Source organism: Lissotriton helveticus, chromosome 11, assembly GCF_964261635.1.
Source record: "Lissotriton helveticus chromosome 11, aLisHel1.1, whole genome shotgun sequence".
Taxonomy (NCBI): Eukaryota; Metazoa; Chordata; class Amphibia; order Caudata; family Salamandridae; genus Lissotriton; species Lissotriton helveticus.
In genome coordinates, this window is record NC_136072.1 from 1,082,305,837 (window position 1) to 1,082,329,107 (window position 23,271).

At 42.4% G+C, this 23,271-nt stretch overlaps 12 non-coding genes across 12 annotated transcripts; all 12 read left to right on the plus strand.

Moving 5' to 3' along the window:
* The first annotated feature begins 275 nt into the window (after positions 1-275).
* Positions 276-415, plus strand: LOC144793631 (U4 spliceosomal RNA). The gene has a single exon (XR_013603112.1). It is a non-coding gene; the product is annotated as a U4 spliceosomal RNA (small nuclear RNA).
* Positions 416-2,333: 1,918 nt separating this feature from the next.
* On the plus strand, positions 2,334-2,473 carry LOC144792983 (U4 spliceosomal RNA). The gene has a single exon (XR_013602659.1). It is a non-coding gene; the product is annotated as a U4 spliceosomal RNA (small nuclear RNA).
* A 1,929-nt stretch (positions 2,474-4,402) lies between these two features.
* Positions 4,403-4,542, plus strand: LOC144793583 (U4 spliceosomal RNA). Its single transcript, XR_013603068.1, has one exon. It is a non-coding gene; the product is annotated as a U4 spliceosomal RNA (small nuclear RNA).
* Positions 4,543-6,471: 1,929 nt separating this feature from the next.
* LOC144793633 (U4 spliceosomal RNA) lies at positions 6,472-6,611 on the plus strand. The gene has a single exon (XR_013603113.1). It is a non-coding gene; the product is annotated as a U4 spliceosomal RNA (small nuclear RNA).
* Positions 6,612-8,540: 1,929 nt separating this feature from the next.
* LOC144793725 (U4 spliceosomal RNA) lies at positions 8,541-8,680 on the plus strand. The gene has a single exon (XR_013603197.1). It is a non-coding gene; the product is annotated as a U4 spliceosomal RNA (small nuclear RNA).
* A 1,918-nt stretch (positions 8,681-10,598) lies between these two features.
* Positions 10,599-10,738, plus strand: LOC144793713 (U4 spliceosomal RNA). The gene has a single exon (XR_013603186.1). It is a non-coding gene; the product is annotated as a U4 spliceosomal RNA (small nuclear RNA).
* A 1,929-nt stretch (positions 10,739-12,667) lies between these two features.
* LOC144793703 (U4 spliceosomal RNA) lies at positions 12,668-12,807 on the plus strand. The gene has a single exon (XR_013603177.1). It is a non-coding gene; the product is annotated as a U4 spliceosomal RNA (small nuclear RNA).
* A 1,929-nt stretch (positions 12,808-14,736) lies between these two features.
* On the plus strand, positions 14,737-14,876 carry LOC144793680 (U4 spliceosomal RNA). Its single transcript, XR_013603156.1, has one exon. It is a non-coding gene; the product is annotated as a U4 spliceosomal RNA (small nuclear RNA).
* A 1,929-nt stretch (positions 14,877-16,805) lies between these two features.
* Positions 16,806-16,945, plus strand: LOC144793900 (U4 spliceosomal RNA). Its single transcript, XR_013603351.1, has one exon. It is a non-coding gene; the product is annotated as a U4 spliceosomal RNA (small nuclear RNA).
* A 1,929-nt stretch (positions 16,946-18,874) lies between these two features.
* On the plus strand, positions 18,875-19,014 carry LOC144793966 (U4 spliceosomal RNA). The gene has a single exon (XR_013603411.1). It is a non-coding gene; the product is annotated as a U4 spliceosomal RNA (small nuclear RNA).
* A 1,929-nt stretch (positions 19,015-20,943) lies between these two features.
* LOC144793827 (U4 spliceosomal RNA) lies at positions 20,944-21,083 on the plus strand. The gene has a single exon (XR_013603289.1). It is a non-coding gene; the product is annotated as a U4 spliceosomal RNA (small nuclear RNA).
* Positions 21,084-23,012: 1,929 nt separating this feature from the next.
* On the plus strand, positions 23,013-23,152 carry LOC144793869 (U4 spliceosomal RNA). Its single transcript, XR_013603324.1, has one exon. It is a non-coding gene; the product is annotated as a U4 spliceosomal RNA (small nuclear RNA).
* Positions 23,153-23,271: the final 119 nt, after the last annotated feature.

The window sequence follows — 23,271 nt, forward strand, 5'->3', positions numbered from 1 at the left end:
TGAGCATCAAATCCATAACTTGGGAGGGTGCTGCTTACCTGGACAGCTATTTAGCATACAATTTCCCATAATTCTCTGCGTGTGGCTATCGACTGTTTGGGGCAGAGAGCTGATAGAAATTAGTAAAACAACACCATTATATGTCTTACATTGCCTATCAGAAGCAGTGGAGGAGTAGTTATGCATAAACAGATAACATCTTTTGAAATAGAATCATGTTCTTTGTAACATGAGGTACTAGGGCAAGTGTGCATGAAATTCACACTAAATTGTTTAGCTTTGCGCAGTGGCAGTATCGTAGCCAATGAGGTTTAACCGAGGCGCGATTATTGCTTATTGAAAACTTTACCCAATACCCCGTCATGGAGACTTGAAATATAGTCGAAATGGCAATTTTTGACAGTCTCTTCGGAGACTGGAGAATATGTAATTAAAAAATAAGATAGTTTATTTTGCAATGCAGATTTGTGATCTGTGACAAGGACAAAACGGTGACTCTATTTGGCTTCAGTTTACTCTTTACGTTCTCTTTTGTTTTCTCAGCTTTTTAAATGCAGCAGTAATATAGGGATTTATTTTCCTTGATGAGTTTTCGTAATTCTTTTATTTCTTCCTCTTTGTTCTCATCTTTGCTCCACAGATTCGCTTGGGTCAGTGATGGGCAGAGGACGGGCTTTGTTTCTGCTCTCTGAGGTGACTCGCAGTCCGGCGCAGGGCTGGGCTCTTCCGAGGTCTCATCTCCCATTCAAATGTGCACTAACCGCCCAGAAAGTTTTTTTCTGGGAGCGAAGGCGTTTGTTATCAGTAGGAAAATGTGGAGAGGGTTCATACAGATTGTATGGAGTGTTTGAAACAGAACAAGAACTGACAAAGCTCTTGTTTTTGCCGTTTGACATTATGTAAAGTTTATTTCTGATGCTCTTTGTGGCACTGAGTAATTGATGTTACCCAGCTCTATGACAGGGGCCTAGCTTCTGTTGGTGCAGCAGGTGCAGTTTCACTGGCGCCCACAGACCTGCGGGACCCACTGAACGCTGATTATTGCGGTATTTTATATTCCAAACTTCAACAAGGGGGCCTATTTACTTCCTTGCTCTAGGGCCCATTTTTTCACCTGAGAGACTTGAAACACTGCATGGATCCTCTCTGATTTGAATTGGTGACAATGAGGTCAGGCAAAGAGCTCTTGTGTGGCTGCATCAGCACAACTGGGCTACCAGATCTGGCACATTTGTATGCTGCATGCAGACGGAGACACACAACGTACACACAGCCATATATAGGGCAAGTATAAAAATCTGTATTGTGACGCAGCTGCGGCGTAAATGTTGTGGCCCATTTACAATGTGACGCATCTAGGGAGATGTGTCACATTGTAAAGTCCCGCATCACATTATACCTGCGTCAGGTATAATGTATGCAGGGTGGGCGTTCCCACGCTAAAAGCCTTCTAGAACTGACGCACTGAAATCTACAAGATTTCACTACATCACTCTACGCCTTCACTGTGTCAAAATCCCTACGCCTGCACAGACCAGGCATAAGTTATGACTCAGGGCTTTTTGCGTCACTTTCATGAGCATTTCCAGCAATGCGTCACTTTCGTGCCAACAGATGCGTCAGAATTTCTGACGCATCTGTTAATCCTTGCTCCATGGAGCGCTGTATTGTAAATACAGCACATTCATCGTGGCACAAGGACATTCAGCACTGACTCAAGGAAACTTATGCATCCATGCAGTTGCGTCAGGTCCTTGTGAATCTTCCCCTAAAATGTTTTGAAAACCAGGAAACCAGTATATTGTACCTCCTAAAGCTAAAAATGAAATGCAGCAAATGCAACTATGTAGTGCCATGAAATGGCAGACGTGCATTATGGAATATGGAAAAATGTATCTATAATTTATTTTCCTCTAAATTGATTGCCGTTCCTTCTCTAGTAAACATTTGAAGACAGTGGGACCTATGAGGATGCTATTATGAATTTGTGCTTCTTATATTTTCCACAACCCATGGTTAGCAGCCTAGATCTCATCTTTGTGTGAAGGTATATCTGCCTGAGCATCAAATCCATAACTTGGGAGGGTGCTGCTTACCTGTACAGCTATTTAGCATACAATTTCCCATAATTCTCTGCGTGTGGCTATCGACGGTTTGAGGCAGAGAGCTGATAGAAATTAGTAAAACAACACCATCATATGTCTTACATTGCCTATCAGAAGCAGTGGAGGAGTAGTTATGCATAAACAGATAACATCTTTTGAAAAGGAATCATGTTCTTTGTAACATGAGGTACTAGGGCAAGTGTGCATGAAATTCACACTAAATTGTTTAGCTTTGCGCAGTGGCAGTATCGTAGCCAATGAGGTTTAACCGAGGCGTGATTATTGCTTATTGAAAACTTTACCCAATACCCCATCATGGAGACTTGAAATATAGTCGAAATGGCAATTTTTGACAGTCTCTTCGGGGATTGGAGAATATGTAATTAAAAAATAAGATAGTTTATTTTGCAATGCAATTTACTTGCAGGTTTGTGATCTGTGACAAGGACAAAACGGTGACTCTATTTGGCTTCAGTTTACTCTTTACGTTCTCTTTTGTTTTCTCAGCTTTTTAAATACAGCAGTAATTTAGGGATTTATTTTCCTTGATGAGTTTTCGTTATTCTTTTATTTCTTCCCCTTTGTTCTCATCTTTGCTCCACGGATTCGCTTGGGTCAGTGATGGGCAGAGGACGTGCTTTGTTTCTGCTCTCTGAGGTGACTCGCAGTCCGGCGCAGGGCTGGGCTCATCCGAGGTCTCATCTCCCATTCAAATGTGCACTAACCGCCCAGAAAGTTTTTTTCTGGGAGCGAAGGCATTTGTTATCAGTAGGAAAATGTGGAGAGGGTTCATACAGATTGTATGGAGTGTTTGAAACAGAACAAGAACTGAGAAAGCTCTTGTTTTTGCCGTTTGACATTATGTAAAGTTTATTTCTAATGCTCTTTGTGGCACTGAGTAATTGATGTTACCCAGCTCTATGACAGGGGCGTAGCTTCTGTTGGTGCAGCAGGTGCAGTTGCACTGGTGCCCACAGACCTGCGGGACCCACTGAACCCTGATTATTGCGGTATTTTATATTCCAAACTTCAACAAGGGGGCCTATTTTCTTCCTTGCTCTAGGGCCCATTTTTTCACCTGAGAGCCTTGAAAGACTGCATGGATCCTCTCTGATTTGAATTGGTGACAATGAGGTCAGGCAAAGAGCTCTTGTGTGGCTGCATCAGCCCAACTGGGCTACCAGATCTTGCACATTTGTATTCTGCATGCAGACGGAGACACACAACGTACACACAGCCTTATATAGGGCAAGTATAAAAATCTGTATTGTGACACAGCTGCGGCGTAAATGTTGCGGCCCATTTACAATGTGACGCATCTAGGGAGATGTGTCACATTGTAAAGTCCCGCATCACATTATACCTGCGTGAGGTATAATGTATGCAGGGTGGGCGTTCCCACTCTAAAAGCCTTCTAGAACTGACGCACTGAAATCTACAGGATTTCACTACATCACTCTACGCCTTCACTGTGTCAAAATCCCTACGCCTGCACAGACCAGGCATAAGTTATGACTCAGGGCTTTTTGCGTCACTTTCATGAGCATTTCCAGCAATGCGTCACTTTTGTGCCAACAGATGCGTCAGAATTTCTGACGCATCTGTTAATCCTTGCGCCATGGAGCGCTGTATTGTAAATACAGCACATTCATCGTGGCACAAGGACATTCAGCACTGACTCAAGGAAACTTATGCATCCATGCAGTTGCGTCAGGTCCTTGTGAATCTTCCCCTAAAATGTTTTGAAAACCAGGAAACCAGTATATTGTACCTCCTAAAGCTAAAAATGAAATGCAGCAAATGCAACTATGTAGTGCCATGAAATGGCAGACGTGCATTATGGAATATGGAAAAATGTATCTATAATTTATTTTCCTTTAAATTGATTGCCGTTCCTTCTCTAGTAAACATTTGAAGACAGTGGGACCTATGAGGATGCTATTATGAATTTGTGCTTCTTATATTTTCCACAACCCATGGTTAGCAGCCTAGATCTCATCTTTGTGTGAAGGTATATCTGCCTGAGCATCAAATCCATAACTTGGGAGGGTGCTGCTTACCTGGACAGCTATTTAGCATACAATTTCCCATAATTCTCTGCGTGTGGCTATCGACTGTTTGGGGCAGAGAGCTGATAGAAATTAGTAAAACAACACCATTATATGTCTTACATTGCCTATCAGAAGCAGTGGAGGAGTAGTTATGCATAAACAGATAACATCTTTTGAAAAGGAATCATGTTCTTTGTAACATGAGGTACAAGGGCAAGTGTGCATGAAATTCACACTAAATTGTTTAGCTTTGCGCAGTGGCAGTATCGTAGCCAATGAGGTTTAACCGAGGCGCGATTATTGCTTATTGAAAACTTTACCCAATACCCCGTCATGGAGACTTGAAATCTAGTCGAAATGGCAATTTTTGACAGTCTCTTCGGAGACTGGAGAATATGTAATTAAAAAATAAGATAGTTTATTTTGCAATGCAATTTACTTGCAGATTTGTGATCTGTGACAAGGACAAAACAGTGACTCTATTTGGCTTCAGTTTACTCTTTACGTTCTCTTTTGTTTTCTCAGCTTTTTAAATACAGCAGTAATATAGGGATTTATTTTCCTTGATGAGTTTTCGTAATTCTTTTATTTCTTCCTCTTTGTTCTCATCTTTGCTCCACAGATTCGCTTGGGTCAGTGATGGGCAGAGGACGGGCTTTGTTTCTGCTCTCTGAGGTGACTCGCAGTCCGGCGCAGGGCTGGGCTCTTCCGAGGTCTCATCTCCCATTCAAATGTGCACTAACCGCCCAGAAAGTTTTTTTCTGGGAGCGAAGGCATTTGTTATCAGTAGGAAAATGTGGAGAGGGTTCATACAGATTGTATGGAGTGTTTGAAACAGAACAAGAACTGACAAAGCTCTTGTTTTTGCCGTTTGACATTATGTAAAGTTTATTTCTAATGCTCTTTGTGGCACTGAGTAATTGATGTTACCCAGCTCTATGACAGGGGCGTAGCTTCTGTTGGTGCAGCAGGTGCAGTTGCACTGGCGCCCACAGACCTGCGGGACCCACTGAACCCTGATTATTGCGGTATTTTATATTCCAAACTTCAACAAGGGGGCCTATTTTCTTCCTTGCTCTAGGGCCCATTTTTTCACCTGAGAGCCTTGAAAGACTGCATGGATCCTCTCTGATTTGAATTGGTGACAATGAGGTCAGGCAAAGAGCTCTTGTGTGGCTGCATCAGCCCAACTGGGCTACCAGATCTGGCACATTTGTATGCTGCATGCAGACGGAGACACACAACGTACACACAGCCATATATAGGGCAAGTATAAAAATCTGTATTGTGACGCAGCTGCGGCGTAAATGTTGTGGCCCATTTACAATGTGACGCATCTAGGGAGATGTGTCACATTGTAAAGTCCCGCATCACATTATACCTGCGTCAGGTATAATGAATGCAGGGTGGGCGTTCCCACGCTAAAAGCCTTCTAGAACTGACGCACTGAAATCTACAAGATTTCACTACATCACTCTACTCCTTCACTGTGTCAAAATCCCTACGCCTGCACAGACCAGGCATAAGTTATGACTCAGGGCTTTTTGCGTCACTTTCATGAGCATTTCCAGCAATGCGTCACTTTTGTGCCAACAGATGCGTCAGAATTTCTGACGCATCTGTTAATCCTTGCGCCATGGAGCGCTGTATTGTAAATACAGCACATTCATCGTGGCACAAGGACATTCAGCACTGACTCAAGGAAACTTATGCATCCATGCACGTGCGTCAGGTCCTTGTGAATCTTCCCCTAAAATGTTTTGAAAACCAGGAAACCAGTATATTGTACCTCCTAAAGCTAAAAATGAAATGCAGCAAATGCAACTATGTAGTGCCATGAAATGGCAGACGTGCATTATGGAATATGGAAAAATGTATCTATAATTTATTTTCCTTTAAATTGATTGCCGTTCCTTCTCTAGTAAACATTTGAAGACAGTGGGACCTATGAGGATGCTATTATGAATTTGTGCTTCTTATATTTTCCACAACCCATGGTTAGCAGCCTAGATCTCATCTTTGTGTGAAGGTATATCTGCCTGAGCATCAAATCCATAACTTGGGAGGGTGCTGCTTACCTGTACAGCTATTTAGCATACAATTTCCCATAATTCTCTGCGTGTGGCTATCGACGGTTTGAGGCAGAGAGCTGATAGAAATTAGTAAAACAACACCATTATATGTCTTACATTGCCTATCAGAAGCAGTGGAGGAGTAGTTATGCATAAACAGATAACATCTTTGGAAAAGGAATCATGTTCTTTGTAACATGAGGTACTAGGGCAAGTGTGCATGAAATTCACACTAAATTGTTTAGCTTTGCGCAGTGGCAGTATCGTAGCCAATGAGGTTTAACCGAGGCGCGATTATTGCTTATTGAAAACTTTACCCAATACCCCGTCATGGAGACTTGAAATATAGTCGAAATGGCAATTTTTGACAGTCTCTTCGGAGACTGGAGAATATGTAATTAAAAAATAAGATAGTTTATTTTGCAATGCAATTTACTTGCAGGTTTGTGATCTGTGACAAGGACAAAACGGTGACTCTATTTGGCTTCAGTTTACTCTTTACGTTCTCTTTTGTTTTCTCAGCTTTTTAAATACAGCAGTAATTTAGGGATTTATTTTCCTTGATGAGTTTTCGTTATTCTTTTATTTCTTCCCCTTTGTTCTCATCTTTGCTCCACGGATTCGCTTGGGTCAGTGATGGGCAGAGGACGGGCTTTGTTTCTGCTCTCTGAGGTGACTCGCAGTCCGGCGCAGGGCTGGGCTCTTCCGAGGTCTCATCTCCCATTCAAATGTGCACTAACCGCCCAGAAAGTTTTTTTCTGGGAGCGAAGGCATTTGTTATCAGTAGGAAAATGTGGAGAGGGTTCATACAGATTGTATGGAGTGTTTGAAACAGAACAAGAACTGACAAAGCTCTTGTTTTTGCCGTTTGACATTATGTAAAGTTTATTTCTAATGCTCTTTGTGGCACTGAGTAATTGATGTTACCCAGCTCTATGACAGGGGCGTAGCTTCTGTTGGTGCAGCAGGTGCAGTTGCACTGGCGCCCACAGACCTGCGGGACCCACTGAACCCTGATTATTGCGGTATTTTATATTCCAAACTTCAACAAGGGGGCCTATTTTCTTCCTTGCTCTAGGGCCCATTTTTTCACCTGAGAGCCTTGAAAGACTGCATGGATCCTCTCTGATTTGAATTGGTGACAATGAGGTCAGGCAAAGAGCTCTTGTGTGGCTGCATCAGCCCAACTGGGCTACCAGATCTGGCACATTTGTATGCTGCATGCAGACGGAGACACACAACGTACACACAGCCATATATAGGGCAAGTATAAAAATCTGTATTGTGACGCAGCTGCGGCGTAAATGTTGTGGCCCATTTACAATGTGACGCATCTAGGGAGATGTGTCACATTGTAAAGTCCCGCATCACATTATACCTGCGTCAGGTATAATGAATGCAGGGTGGGCGTTCCCACGCTAAAAGCCTTCTAGAACTGACGCACTGAAATCTACAAGATTTCACTACATCACTCTACTCCTTCACTGTGTCAAAATCCCTACGCCTGCACAGACCAGGCATAAGTTATGACTCAGGGCTTTTTGCGTCACTTTCATGAGCATTTCCAGCAATGCGTCACTTTTGTGCCAACAGATGCGTCAGAATTTCTGACGCATCTGTTAATCCTTGCGCCATGGAGCGCTGTATTGTAAATACAGCACATTCATCGTGGCACAAGGACATTCAGCACTGACTCAAGGAAACTTATGCATCCATGCAGTTGCGTCAGGTCCTTGTGAATCTTACCCTAAAATGTTTTGAAAACCAGGAAACCAGTATATTGTACCTCCTAAAGCTAAAAATGAAATGCAGCAAATGCAACTATGTAGTGCCATGAAATGGCAGACGTGCATTATGGAATATGGAAAAATGTATCTATAATTTATTTTCCTTTAAATTGATTGCTGTTCCTTCTCTAGTAAACATTTGAAGACAGTGGGACCTATGAGGATGCTATTATGAATTTGTGCTTCTTATATTTTCCACAACCCATGGTTAGCAGCCTAGATCTCATCTTTGTGTGAAGGTATATCTGCCTGAGCATCAAATCCATAACTTGGGAGGGTGCTGCTTACCTGGACAGCTATTTAGCATACAATTTCCCATAATTCTCTGCGTGTGGCTATCGACTGTTTGGGGCAGAGAGCTGATAGAAATTAGTAAAACAACACCATTATATGTCTTACATTGCCTATCAGAAGCAGTGGAGGAGTAGTTATGCATAAACAGATAACATCTTTTGAAATAGAATCATGTTCTTTGTAACATGAGGTACTAGGGCAAGTGTGCATGAAATTCACACTAAATTGTTTAGCTTTGCGCAGTGGCAGTATTGTAGCCAATGAGGTTTAACCGAGGCGCGATTATTGCTTATTGAAAACTTTACCCAATACCCCGTCATGGAGACTTGAAATATAGTCGAAATGGCAATTTTTGACAGTCTCTTCGGAGACTGGAGAATATGTAATTAAAAAATAAGATAGTTTATTTTGCAATGCAGATTTGTGATCTGTGACAAGGACAAAACGGTGACTCTATTTGGCTTCAGTTTACCCTTTACGTTCTCTTTTGTTTTCTCAGCTTTTTAAATGCAGCAGTAATATAGGGATTTATTTTCCTTGATGAGTTTTCGTAATTCTTTTATTTCTTCCTCTTTGTTCTCATCTTTGCTCCACAGATTCGCTTGGGTCAGTGATGGGCAGAGGACGGGCTTTGTTTCTGCTCTCTGAGGTGACTCGCAGTCCGGCGCAGGGCTGGGCTCTTCCGAGGTCTCATCTCCCATTCAAATGTGCACTAACCGCCCAGAAAGTTTTTTTCTGGGAGCGAAGGCGTTTGTTATCAGTAGGAAAATGTGGAGAGGGTTCATACAGATTGTATGGAGTGTTTGAAACAGAACAAGAACTGACAAAGCTCTTGTTTTTGCCGTTTGACATTATGTAAAGTTTATTTCTGATGCTCTTTGTGGCACTGAGTAATTGATGTTACCCAGCTCTATGACAGGGGCCTAGCTTCTGTTAGTGCAGCAGGTGCAGTTTCACTGGCGCCCACAGACCTGCGGGACCCACTGAACGCTGATTATTGCGGTATTTTATATTCCAAACTTCAACAAGGGGGCCTATTTACTTCCTTGCTCTAGGGCCCATTTTTTCACCTGAGAGACTTGAAACACTGCATGGATCCTCTCTGATTTGAATTGGTGACAATGAGGTCAGGCAAAGAGCTCTTGTGTGGCTGCATCAGCACAACTGGGCTACCAGATCTGGCACATTTGTATGCTGCATGCAGACGGAGACACACAACGTACACACAGCCATATATAGGGCAAGTATAAAAATCTGTATTGTGACGCAGCTGCGGCGTAAATGTTGTGGCCCATTTACAATGTGACGCATCTAGGGAGATGTGTCACATTGTAAAGTCCCGCATCACATTATACCTGCGTCAGGTATAATGTATGCAGGGTGGGCGTTCCCACGCTAAAAGCCTTCTAGAACTGACGCACTGAAATCTACAAGATTTCACTACATCACTCTACGCCTTCACTGTGTCAAAATCCCTACGCCTGCACAGACCAGGCATAAGTTATGACTCAGGGCTTTTTGCGTCACTTTCATGAGCATTTCCAGCAATGCGTCACTTTCGTGCCAACAGATGCGTCAGAATTTCTGACGCATCTGTTAATCCTTGCTCCATGGAGCGCTGTATTGTAAATACAGCACATTCATCGTGGCACAAGGACATTCAGCACTGACTCAAGGAAACTTATGCATCCATGCAGTTGCGTCAGGTCCTTGTGAATCTTCCCCTAAAATGTTTTGAAAACCAGGAAACCAGTATATTGTACCTCCTAAAGCTAAAAATGAAATGCAGCAAATGCAACTATGTAGTGCCATGAAATGGCAGACGTGCATTATGGAATATGGAAAAATGTATCTATAATTTATTTTCCTTTAAATTGATTGCCGTTCCTTCTCTAGTAAACATTTGAAGACAGTGGGACCTATGAGGATGCTATTATGAATTTGTGCTTCTTATATTTTCCACAACCCATGGTTAGCAGCCTAGATCTCATCTTTGTGTGAAGGTATATCTGCCTGAGCATCAAATCCATAACTTGGGAGGGTGCTGCTTACCTGTACAGCTATTTAGCATACAATTTCCCATAATTCTCTGCGTGTGGCTATCGACGGTTTGAGGCAGAGAGCTGATAGAAATTAGTAAAACAACACCATTATATGTCTTACATTGCCTATCAGAAGCAGTGGAGGAGTAGTTATGCATAAACAGATAACATCTTTTGAAAAGGAATCATGTTCTTTGTAACATGAGGTACTAGGGCAAGTGTGCATGAAATTCACACTAAATTGTTTAGCTTTGCGCAGTGGCAGTATCGTAGCCAATGAGGTTTAACCGAGGCGCGATTATTGCTTATTGAAAACTTTACCCAATACCCCGTCATGAAGACTTGAAATATAGTCGAAATGGCAATTTTTGACAGTCTCTTCGGGGATTGGAGAATATGTAATTAAAAAATAAGATAGTTTATTTTGCAATGCAATTTACTTGCAGGTTTGTGATCTGTGACAAGGACAAAACGGTGACTCTATTTGGCTTCAGTTTACTCTTTACGTTCTCTTTTGTTTTCTCAGCTTTTTAAATACAGCAGTAATTTAGGGATTTATTTTCCTTGATGAGTTTTCGTTATTCTTTTATTTCTTCCCCTTTGTTCTCATCTTTGCTCCACGGATTCGCTTGGGTCAGTGATGGGCAGAGGACGGGCTTTGTTTCTGCTCTCTGAGGTGACTCGCAGTCCGGCGCAGGGCTGGGCTCATCCGAGGTCTCATCTCCCATTCAAATGTGCACTAACCGCCCAGAAAGTTTTTTTCTGGGAGCGAAGGCATTTGTTATCAGTAGGAAAATGTGGAGAGGGTTCATACAGATTGTATGGAGTGTTTGAAACAGAACAAGAACTGAGAAAGCTCTTGTTTTTGCCGTTTGACATTATGTAAAGTTTATTTCTAATGCTCTTTGTGGCACTGAGTAATTGATGTTACCCAGCTCTATGACAGGGGCGTAGCTTCTGTTGGTGCAGCAGGTGCAGTTGCACTGGTGCCCACAGACCTGCGGGACCCACTGAACCCTGATTATTGCGGTATTTTATATTCCAAACTTCAACAAGGGGGCCTATTTTCTTCCTTGCTCTAGGGCCCATTTTTTCACCTGAGAGCCTTGAAAGACTGCATGGATCCTCTCTGATTTGAATTGGTGACAATGAGGTCAGGCAAAGAGCTCTTGTGTGGCTGCATCAGCCCAACTGGGCTACCAGATCTGGCACATTTGTATTCTGCATGCAGACGGAGACACACAACGTACACACAGCCTTATATAGGGCAAGTATAAAAATCTGTATTGTGACGCAGCTGCGGCGTAAATGTTGCGGCCCATTTACAATGTGACGCATCTAGGGAGATGTGTCACATTGTAAAGTCCCGCATCACATTATACCTGCGTGAGGTATAATGTATGCAGGGTGGGCGTTCCCACGCTAAAAGCCTTCTAGAACTGACGCACTGAAATCTACAGGATTTCACTACATCACTCTACGCCTTCACTGTGTCAAAATCCCTACGCCTGCACAGACCAGGCATAAGTTATGACTCAGGGCTTTTTGCGTCACTTTCATGAGCATTTCCAGCAATGCGTCACTTTCGTGCCAACAGATGCGTCAGAATTTCTGACGCATCTGTTAATCCTTGCGCCATGGAGCGCTGTATTGTAAATACAGCACATTCATCGTGGCACAAGGACATTCAGCACTGACTCAAGGAAACTTATGCATCCATGCAGTTGCGTCAGATCCTTGTGAATCTTCCCCTAAAATGTTTTGAAAACCAGGAAACCAGTATATTGTACCTCCTAAAGCTAAAAATGAAATGCAGCAAATGCAACTATGTAGTGCCATGAAATGGCAGACGTGCATTATGGAATATGGAAAAATGTATCTATAATTTATTTTCCTTTAAATTGATTGCCGTTCCTTCTCTAGTAAACATTTGAAGACAGTGGGACCTATGAGGATGCTATTATGAATTTGTGCTTCTTATATTTTCCACAACCCATGGTTAGCAGCCTAGATCTCATCTTTGTGTGAAGGTATATCTGCCTGAGCATCAAATCCATAACTTGGGAGGGTGCTGCTTACCTGGACAGCTATTTAGCATACAATTTCCCATAATTCTCTGCGTGTGGCTATCGACTGTTTGGGGCAGAGAGCTGATAGAAATTAGTAAAACAACACCATTATATGTCTTACATTGCCTATCAGAAGCAGTGGAGGAGTAGTTATGCATAAACAGATAACATCTTTTGAAAAGGAATCATGTTCTTTGTAACATGAGGTACAAGGGCAAGTGTGCATGAAATTCACACTAAATTGTTTAGCTTTGCGCAGTGGCAGTATCGTAGCCAATGAGGTTTAACTGAGGCGCGATTATTGCTTATTGAAAACTTTACCCAATACCCCGTCATGGAGACTTGAAATCTAGTCGAAATGGCAATTTTTGACAGTCTCTTCGGAGACTGGAGAATATGTAATTAAAAAATAAGATAGTTTATTTTGCAATGCAATTTACTTGCAGATTTGTGATCTGTGACAAGGACAAAACGGTGACTCTATTTGGCTTCAGTTTACTCTTTACGTTCTCTTTTGTTTTCTCAGCTTTTTAAATACAGCAGTAATATAGGGATTTATTTTCCTTGATGAGTTTTCGTAATTCTTTTATTTCTTCCTCTTTGTTCTCATCTTTGCTCCACAGATTCGCTTGGGTCAGTGATGGGCAGAGGACGGGCTTTGTTTCTGCTCTCTGAGGTGACTCGCAGTCCGGCGCAGGGCTGGGCTCTTCCGAGGTCTCATCTCCCATTCAAATGTGCACTAACCGCCCAGAAAGTTTTTTTCTGGGAGCGAAGGCGTTTGTTATCAGTAGGAAAATGTGGAGAGGGTTCATACAGATTGTATGGAGTGTTTGAAACAGAACAAGAACTGACAAAGCTCTTGTTTTTGCCGTTTGACATTATGTAAAGTTTATTTCTAATGCTCTTTGTGGCACTGAGTAATTGATGTTACCCAGCTCTATGACAGGGGCCTAGCTTCTGTTGGTGCAGCAGGTGCAGTTTCACTGGCGCCCACAGACCTGCGGGACCCACTGAACGCTGATTATTGCGGTATTTTATATTCCAAACTTCAACAAGGGGGCCTATTTACTTCCTTGCTCTAGGGCCCATTTTTTCACCTGAGAGACTTGAAACACTGCATTGATCCTCTCTGATTTGAATTGGTGACAATGAGGTCAGGCAAAGAGCTCTTGTGTGGCTGCATCAGCACAACTGGGCTACCAGATCTGGCACATTTGTATGCTGCATGCAGACGGAGACACACAACGTACACACAGCCATATATAGGGCAAGTATAAAAATCTGTATTGTGACGCAGCTGCGGCGTAAATGTTGTGGCCCATTTACAATGTGACGCATCTAGGGAGATGTGTCACATTGTAAAGTCCCGCATCACATTATACCTGCGTCAGTTATAATGTATGCAGGGTGGGCGTTCCCACGCTAAAAGCCTTCTAGAACTGACGCACTGAAATCTACAAGATTTCACTACATCACTCTACGCCTTCACTGTGTCAAAATCCCTACGCCTGCACAGACCAGGCATAAGTTATGACTCAGGGCTTTTTGCGTCACTTTCATGAGCATTTCCAGCAATGCGTCACTTTCGTGCCAACAGATGCGTCAGAATTTCTGACGCATCTGTTAATACTTGCGCCATGGAGCGCTGTATTGTAAATACAGCACATTCATCGTGGCACAAGGACATTCAGCACTGACTCAAGGAAACTTATGCATCCATGCAGTTGCGTCAGGTCCTTGTGAATCTTCCCCTAAAATGTTTTGAAAACCAGGAAACCAGTATATTGTACCTCCTAAAGCTAAAAATGAAATGCAGCAAATGCAACTATGTAGTGCCATGAAATGGCAGACGTGCATTATGGAATATGGAAAAATTTATCTATAATTTATTTTCCTTTAAATTGATTGCCGTTCCTTCTCTAGTAAACATTTGAAGACAGTGGGACCTATGAGGATGCTATTATGAATTTGTGCTTCTTATATTTTCCACAACCCATGGTTAGCAGCCTAGATCTCATCTTTGTGTGAAGGTATATCTGCCTGAGCATCAAATCCATAACTTGGGAGGGTGCTGCTTACCTGTACAGCTATTTAGCATACAATTTCCCATAATTCTCTGCGTGTGGCTATCGACGGTTTGAGGCAGAGAGCTGATAGAAATTAGTAAAACAACACCATTATATGTCTTACATTGCCTATCAGAAGCAGTGGAGGAGTAGTTATGCATAAACAGATAACATCTTTGGAAAAGGAATCATGTTCTTTGTAACATGAGGTACTAGGGCAAGTGTGCATGAAATTCACACTAAATTGTTTAGCTTTGCGCAGTGGCAGTATCGTAGCCAATGAGGTTTAACCGAGGCGCGATTATTGCTTATTGAAAACTTTACCCAATACCACGTCATGGAGACTTGAAATATAGTCGAAATGGCAATTTTTGACAGTCTCTTCGGAGACTGGAGAATATGTAATTAAAAAATAAGATAGTTTATTTTGCAATGCAATTTACTTGCAGGTTTGTGATCTGTGACAAGGACAAAACGGTGACTCTATTTGGCTTCAGTTTACTCTTTACGTTCTCTTTTGTTTTCTCAGCTTTTTAAATACAGCAGTAATTTAGGGATTTATTTTCCTTGATGAGATTTTGTTATTCTTTTATTTCTTCCCCTTTGTTCTCATCTTTGCTCCACGGATTTGCTTGGGTCAGTGATGGGCAGAGGACGGGCTTTGTTTCTGCTCTCTGAGGTGACTCGCAGTCCGGCGCAGGGCTGGGCTCTTCCGAGGTCTCATCTCCCATTCAAATGTGCACTAACCGCCCAGAAAGTTTTTTTCTGGGAGCGAAGGCATTTGTTATCAGTAGGAAAATGTGGAGAGGGTTCATACAGATTGTATGGAGTGTTTGAAACAGAACAAGAACTGACAAAGCTCTTGTTTTTGCCGTTTGACATTATGTAAAGTTTATTTCTAATGCTCTTTGTGGCACTGAGTAATTGATGTTACCCAGCTCTATGACAGGGGCGTAGCTTCTGTTGGTGCAGCAGGTGCAGTTGCACTGGCGCCCACAGACCTGCGGGACCCACTGAACCCTGATTATTGCGGTATTTTATATTCCAAACTTCAACAAGGGGGCCTATTTTCTTCCTTGCTCTAGGGCCCATTTTTTCACCTGAGAGCCTTGAAAGACTGCATGGATCCTCTCTGATTTGAATTGGTGACAATGAGGTCAGGCAAAGAGCTCTTGTGTGGCTGCATCAGCCCAACTGGGCTACCAGATCTGGCACATTTGTATGCTGCATGCAGACGGAGACACACAACGTACACACAGCCATATATAGGGCAAGTATAAAAATCTGTATTGTGACGCAGCTGCGGCGTAAATGTTGCGGCCCATTTACAATGTGACGCATCTAGGGAGATGTGTCACATTGTAAAGTCCCGCATCACATTATACCTGCGTCAGGTATAATGAATGCAGGGTGGGCGTTCCCACGCTAAAAGCCTTCTAGAACTGACACACTGAAATCTACAAGATTTCACTATATCACTCTACGCCTTCACTGTGTCAAAATCCCTACGCCTGCACAGACCAGGCATAAGTTATGACTCAGGGCTTTTTGCGTCACTTTCATGAGCATTTCCAGCAATGCGTCACTTTTGTGCCAACAGATGCGTCAGAATTTCTGACACATCTGTTAATCCTTGCGCCATGGAGCGCTGTATTGTAAATACAGCACATTCATCGTGGCACAAGGACATTCAGCACTGACTCAAGGAAACTTATGCATCCATGCAGTTGCGTCAGGTCCTTGTGAATCTTCCCCTAAAATGTTTTGAAAACCAGGAAACCAGTATATTGTACCTCCTAAAGCTAAAAATGAAATGCAGCAAATGCAACTATGTAGTGCCATGAAATGGCGGACGTGCATTATGGAATATGGAAAAATGTATCTATAATTTATTTTCCTTTAAATTGATTGCCGTTCCTTCTCTAGTAAACATTTGAAGACAGTGGGACCTATGAGGATGCTATTATGAATTTGTGCTTCTTATATTTTCCACAACCCATGGTTAGCAGCCTAGATCTCATCTTTGTGTGAAGGTATATCTGCCTGAGCATCAAATCCATAACTTGGGAGGGTGCTGCTTACCTGGACAGCTATTTAGCATACAATTTCCCATAATTCTCTGCGTGTGGCTATCGACTGTTTGGGGCAGAGAGCTGATAGAAATTAGTAAAACAACACCATTATATGTCTTACATTGCCTATCAGAAGCAGTGGAGGAGTAGTTATGCATAAACAGATAACATCTTTTGCAAAGGAATCATGTTCTTTGTAACATGAGGTACTAGGGCAAGTGTGCATGAAATTCACACTTAATTGTTTAGCTTTGCGCAGTGTCAGTATCGTAGCCAATGAGGTTTAACCGAGGCGCGATTATTGCTTATTGAAAACTGTACCCAATACCCCGTCATGGAGACTTGAAATATAGTTGAAATGGCAATTTTTGACAGTCTCTTCGGAGACTGGAGAATATGTAATTAATAAATAAGATAGTTTATTTTGCAATGCAATTTACTTGCAGATTTGTGATCTGTGACAAGGACAAAACGGTGACTCTATTTGGCTTCAGTTTACTCTTTACGTTCTCTTTTGTTTTCTCAGCTTTTTAAATACAGCAGTAATTTAGGGATTTATTTTCCTTGATGAGTTTTCGTTATTCTTTTATTTCTTCACCTTTGTTCTCATCTTTGCTCCACGGATTCGCTTGGGTCAGTGATGGGCAGAGGACGGGCTTTGTTTCTGCTCCCTGAGGTGACTCGCAGTCCGGCGCAGGGCTGGGCTCTTCCGAGGTCTCATCTCCCATTCAAATGTGCACTAACCGCCCAGAAAGTTTTTTTCTGGGAGCGAAGGCGTTTGTTATCAGTAGGAAAATGTGGAGAAGGTTCATACAGATTGTATGGAGTGTTTGAAACAGAACAAGAACTGACAAAGCTCTTGTTTTTGCCGTTTGACATTATGTAAAGTTTATTTCGAATGCTCTTTGTGGCACTGAGTAATTGATGTTACCCAGCTCTATGACAGGGGCCTAGCTTCTGTTGGTGCAGCAGGTGCAGTTTCACTGGCGCCCACAGACCTGCGGGACCCACTAAACGCTGATTATTGCGGTATTTTATATTCCAAACTTCAACAAGGGGGCCTATTTACTTCCTTGCTCTAGGGCCCATTTTTTCACCTGAGAGACTTGAAACACTGCATGGATCCTCTCTGATTTGAATTGGTGACAATGAGGTCAGGCAAAGAGCTCTTGTGTGGCTGCATCAGCACAACTGGGCTACCAGATCTGGCACATTTGTATGCTGCATGCAGACGGAGACACACAACGTACACACAGCCATATATAGGGCAAGTATAAAAATCTGTATTGTGACGCAGCTGCGGCGTAAATGTTGTGGCCCATTTACAATGTGACGCATCTAGGGAGATGTGTCACATTGTAAAGTCCCGCATCACATTATACCTGCGTCAGGTATAATGTATGCAGGGTGGGCGTTCCCACGCTAAAAGCCTTCTAGAACTGACGCACTGAAATCTACAAGATTTCACTACATCACTCTACGCCTTCACTGTGTCAAAATCCCTACGCCTGCACAGACCAGGCATAAGTTATGACTCAGGGCTTTTTGCGTCACTTTCATGAGCATTTCCAGCAATGCGTCACTTTCGTGCCAACAGATGCGTCAGAATTTCTGACGCATCTGTTAATCCTTGCGCCATGGAGCGCTGTATTGTAAATACAGCACATTCATCGAGGCACAAGGACATTCAGCACTGACGCAAAGAAACTTATGAATCCATGCAGTTGCGTCAGGTCCTTGTGAATCTTCCCCTAAAATGTTTTGAAAACCAGGAAACCAGTATATTGTACCTCCTAAAGCTAAAAATGAAATACAGCAAATGCAACTATGTAGTGCCATGAAATGGCAGACGTGCATTATGGAATATGGAAAAATGTATCTATAATTTATTTTCCTTTAAATTGATTGCCGTTCCTTCTCTAGTAAACATTTGAAGACAGTGGGACCTATGAGGATGCTATTATGAATTTGTGCTTCTTATATTTTCCACAACCCATGGTTAGCAGCCTAGATCTCATCTTTGTGTGAAGGTATATCTGCCTGAGCATCAAATCCATAACTTGGGAGGGTGCTGCTTACCTGGACAGCTATTTAGCATACAATTTCCCATAATTCTCTGCGTGTGGCTATCGACTGTTTGGGGCAGAGAGCTGATAGAAATTAGTAAAACAACACCATTATATGTCTTACATTGCCTATCAGAAGAAGTGGAGGAGTAGTTATGCATAAACAGATAACATCTTTTGAAAAGGAATCATGTTCTTTGTAACATGAGGTACTAGGGCAAGTGTGCATGAAATTCACACTAAATTGTTTAGCTTTGCGTAGTGGCAGTATCGTAGCCAATGAGGTTTAACCGAGGCGCTATTATTGCTTATTGAAAACTTTACCCAATACCCCGTCATGGAGACTTGAAATATAGTCGAAATGGCAATTTTTGACAGTCTCTTCGGAGACTGGAGAATATGTAATTAAAAAATAAGATAGTTTATTTTGCAATGCAATTTACTTGCAGATTTGTGATCTGTGACAAGGACAAAACGGTGACTCTATTTGGCTTCAGTTTACTCTTTACGTTCTCTTTTGTTTTCTCAGCTTTTTAAATACAGCAGTAATATAGGGATTTATTTTCCTTGATGAGTTTTCGTAATTCTTTTATTTCTTCCTCTTTGTTCTCATCTTTGCTCCACAGATTCGCTTGGGTCAGTGATGGGCAGAGGACGGGCTTTGTTTCTGCTCTCTGAGGTGACTCGCAGTCCGGCGCAGGGCTGGGCTCTTCCGAGGTCTCATCTCCCATTCAAATGTGCACTAACCGCCCAGAAAGTTTTTTTCTGGGAGCGAAGGCATTTGTTATCAGTAGGAAAATGTGGAGAGGGTTCATACAGATTGTATGGAGTGTTTGAAACAGAACAAGAACTGACAAAGCTCTTGTTTTTGCCGTTTGACATTATGTAAAGTTTATTTCTAATGCTCTTTGTGGCACTGAGTAATTGATGTTACCCAGCTCTATGACAGGGGCGTAGCTTCTGTTGGTGCAGCAGGTGCAGTTGCACTGGCGCCCACAGACCTGCGGGACCCACTGAACCCTGATTATTGCGGTATTTTATATTCCAAACTTCAACAAGGGGGCCTATTTTCTTCCTTGCTCTAGGGCCCATTTTTTCACCTGAGAGCCTTGAAAGACTGCATGGATCCTCTCTGATTTGAATTGGTGACAATGAGGTCAGGCAAAGAGCTCTTGTGTGGCTGCATCAGCCCAACTGGGCTACCAGATCTGGCACATTTGTATGCTGCATGCAGACGGAGACACACAACGTACACACAGCCATATATAGGGCAAGTATAAAAATCTGTATTGTGACGCAGCTGCGGCGTAAATGTTGCGGCCCATTTACAATGTGATGCATCTAGGGAGATGTGTCACATTGTAAAGTCCCGCATCACATTATACCTGCGTCAGGTATAATGAATGCAGGGTGGGCGTTCCCACGCTAAAAGCCTTCTAGAACTGACACACTGAAATCTACAAGATTTCACTATATCACTCTACGCCTTCACTGTGTCAAAATCCCTACGCCTGCACAGACCAGGCATAAGTTATGACTCAGGGCTTTTTGCGTCACTTTCATGAGCATTTCCAGCAATGCGTCACTTTTGTGCCAACAGATGCGTCAGAATTTCTGACGCATCTGTTAATCCTTGCGCCATGGAGCGCTGTATTGTAAATACAGCACATTCATCGTGGCACAAGGACATTCAGCACTGACTCAAGGAAACTTATGCATCCATGCAGTTGCGTCAGGTCCTTGTGAATCTTCCCCTAAAATGTTTTGAAAACCAGGAAACCAGTATATTGTACCTCCTAAAGCTAAAAATGAAATGCAGCAAATGCAACTATGTAGTGCCATGAAATGGCGGACGTGCATTATGGAATATGGAAAAATGTATCTATAATTTATTTTCCTTTAAATTGATTGCCGTTCCTTCTCTAGTAAACATTTGAAGACAGTGGGACCTATGAGGATGCTATTATGAATTTGTGCTTCTTATATTTTCCACAACCCATGGTTAGCAGCCTAGATCTCATCTTTGTGTGAAGGTATATCTGCCTGAGCATCAAATCCATAACTTGGGAGGGTGCTGCTTACCTGGACAGCTATTTAGCATACAATTTCCCATAATTCTCTGCGTGTGGCTATCGACTGTTTGGGGCAGAGAGCTGATAGAAATTAGTAAAACAACACCATTATATGTCTTACATTGCCTATCAGAAGCAGTGGAGGAGTAGTTATGCATAAACAGATAACATCTCTTGCAAAGGAATCATGTTCTTTGTAACATGAGGTACTAGGGCAAGTGTGCATGAAATTCACACTTAATTGTTTAGCTTTGCGCAGTGTCAGTATCGTAGCCAATGAGGTTTAACCGAGGCGCGATTATTGCTTATTGAAAACTGTACCCAATACCCCGTCATGGAGACTTGAAATATAGTCGAAATGGCAATTTTTGACAGTCTCTTCGGAGACTGGAGAATATGTAATTAATAAATAAGATAGTTTATTTTGCAATGCAATTTACTTGCAGATTTGTGATCTGTGACAAGGACAAAACGGTGACTCTATTTGGCTTCAGTTTACTCTTTACGTTCTCTTTTGTTTTCTCAGCTTTTTAAATACAGCAGTAATTTAGGGATTTATTTTCCTTGATGAGTTTTCGTTATTCTTTTATTTCTTCCCCTTTGTTCTCATCTTTGCTCCACGGATTCGCTTGGGTCAGTGATGGGCAGAGGACGGGCTTTGTTTCTGCTCTCTGAGGTGACTCGCAGTCCGGCGCAGGGCTGGGCTCTTCCGAGGTCTCATCTCCCATTCAAATGTGCACTAACCGCCCAGAAAGTTTTTTTCTGGGAGCGAAGGCGTTTGTTATCAGTAGGAAAATGTGGAGAGGGTTCATACAGATTGTATGGAGTGTTTGAAACAGAACAAGAACTGACAAAGCTCTTGTTTTTGCCGTTTGACATTATGTAAAGTTTATTTCTAATGCTCTTTGTGGCACTGAGTAATTGATGTTACCCAGCTCTTTGACAGGGGCCTAGCTTCTGTTGGTGCAGCAGGTGCAGTTTCACTGGCGCCCACAGACCTGCGGGACCCACTAAACGCTGATTATTGCGGTATTTTATATTCCAAACTTCAACAAGGGGGCCTATTTACTTCCTTGCTCTAGGGCCCATTTTTTCACCTGAGAGACTTGAAACACTGCATGGATCCTCTCTGATTTGAATTGGTGACAATGAGGTCAGGCAAAGAGCTCTTGTGTGGCTGCATCAGCACAACTGGGCTACCAGATCTGGCACATTTGTATGCTGCATGCAGACGGAGACACACAACGTACACACAGCCATATATAGGGCAAGTATAAAAATCTGTATTGTGACGCAGCTGCGGCGTAAATGTTGTGGCCCATTTACAATGTGACGCATCTAGGGAGATGTGTCACATTGTAAAGTCCCGCATCACATTATACCTGCGTCAGGTATAATGTATGCAGGGTGGGCGTTCCCACGCTAAAAGCCTTCTAGAACTGACGCACTGAAATCTACAAGATTTCACTACATCACTCTACGCCTTCACTGTGTCAAAATCCCTACGCCTGCACAGACCAGGCATAAGTTATGACTCAGGGCTTTTTGCGTCACTTTCATGAGCATTTCCAGCAATGCGTCACTTTCGTGCCAACAGATGCGTCAGAATTTCTGACGCATCTGTTAATCCTTGCGCCATGGAGCGCTGTATTGTAAATACAGCACATTCATCGAGGCACAAGGACATTCAGCACTGACGCAAGGAAACTTATGAATCCATGCAGTTGCGTCAGGTCCTTGTGAATCTTCCCCTAAAATGTTTTGAAAACCAGGAAACCAGTATATTGTACCTCCTAAAGCTAAAAATGAAATACAGCAAATGCAACTATGTAGTGCCATGAAATGGCAGACGTGCATTATGGAATATGGAAAAATTTATCTATAATTTATTTTCCTTGAAATTGATTGCCGTTCCTTCTCTAGTAAACATTTGAAGACAGTGGGACCTATGAGGATGCTATTATGAATTTGTGCTTCTTATATTTTCCACAACCCATGGTTAGCAGCCTAGATCTCATCTTTGTGTGAAGGTATATCTGCCTGAGCATCAAATCCATAACTTGGGAGGGTGCTGCTTACCTGGACAGCTATTTAGCATACAATTTCCCATAATTCTCTGCGTGTGGCTATCGACTGTTTGGGGCAGAGAGCTGATAGAAATTAGTAAAACAACACCATTATATGTCTTACATTGCCTATCAGAAGAAGTGGAGGAGTAGTTATGCATAAACAGATAACATCTTTTGAAAAGGAATCATGTTCTTTGTAACATGAGGTACTAGGGCAAGTGTGCATGAAATTCACACTAAATTGTTTAGCTTTGCGCAGTGGCAGTATCGTAGCCAATGAGGTTTAACCGAGGCGCTATTATTGCTTATTGAAAACTTTACCCAATACCCCGTCATGGAGACTTGAAATATAGTCGAAATGGCAATTTTTGACAGTCTCTTCGGAGACTGGAAAATATGTAATTAAAAAATAAGATAGTTTATTTTGCAATGCAATTTTCTTGCAGATTTGTGATCTGTGACAAGGACAAAACGGTGACTCTATTTGGCTTCAGTTTACTCTTTAC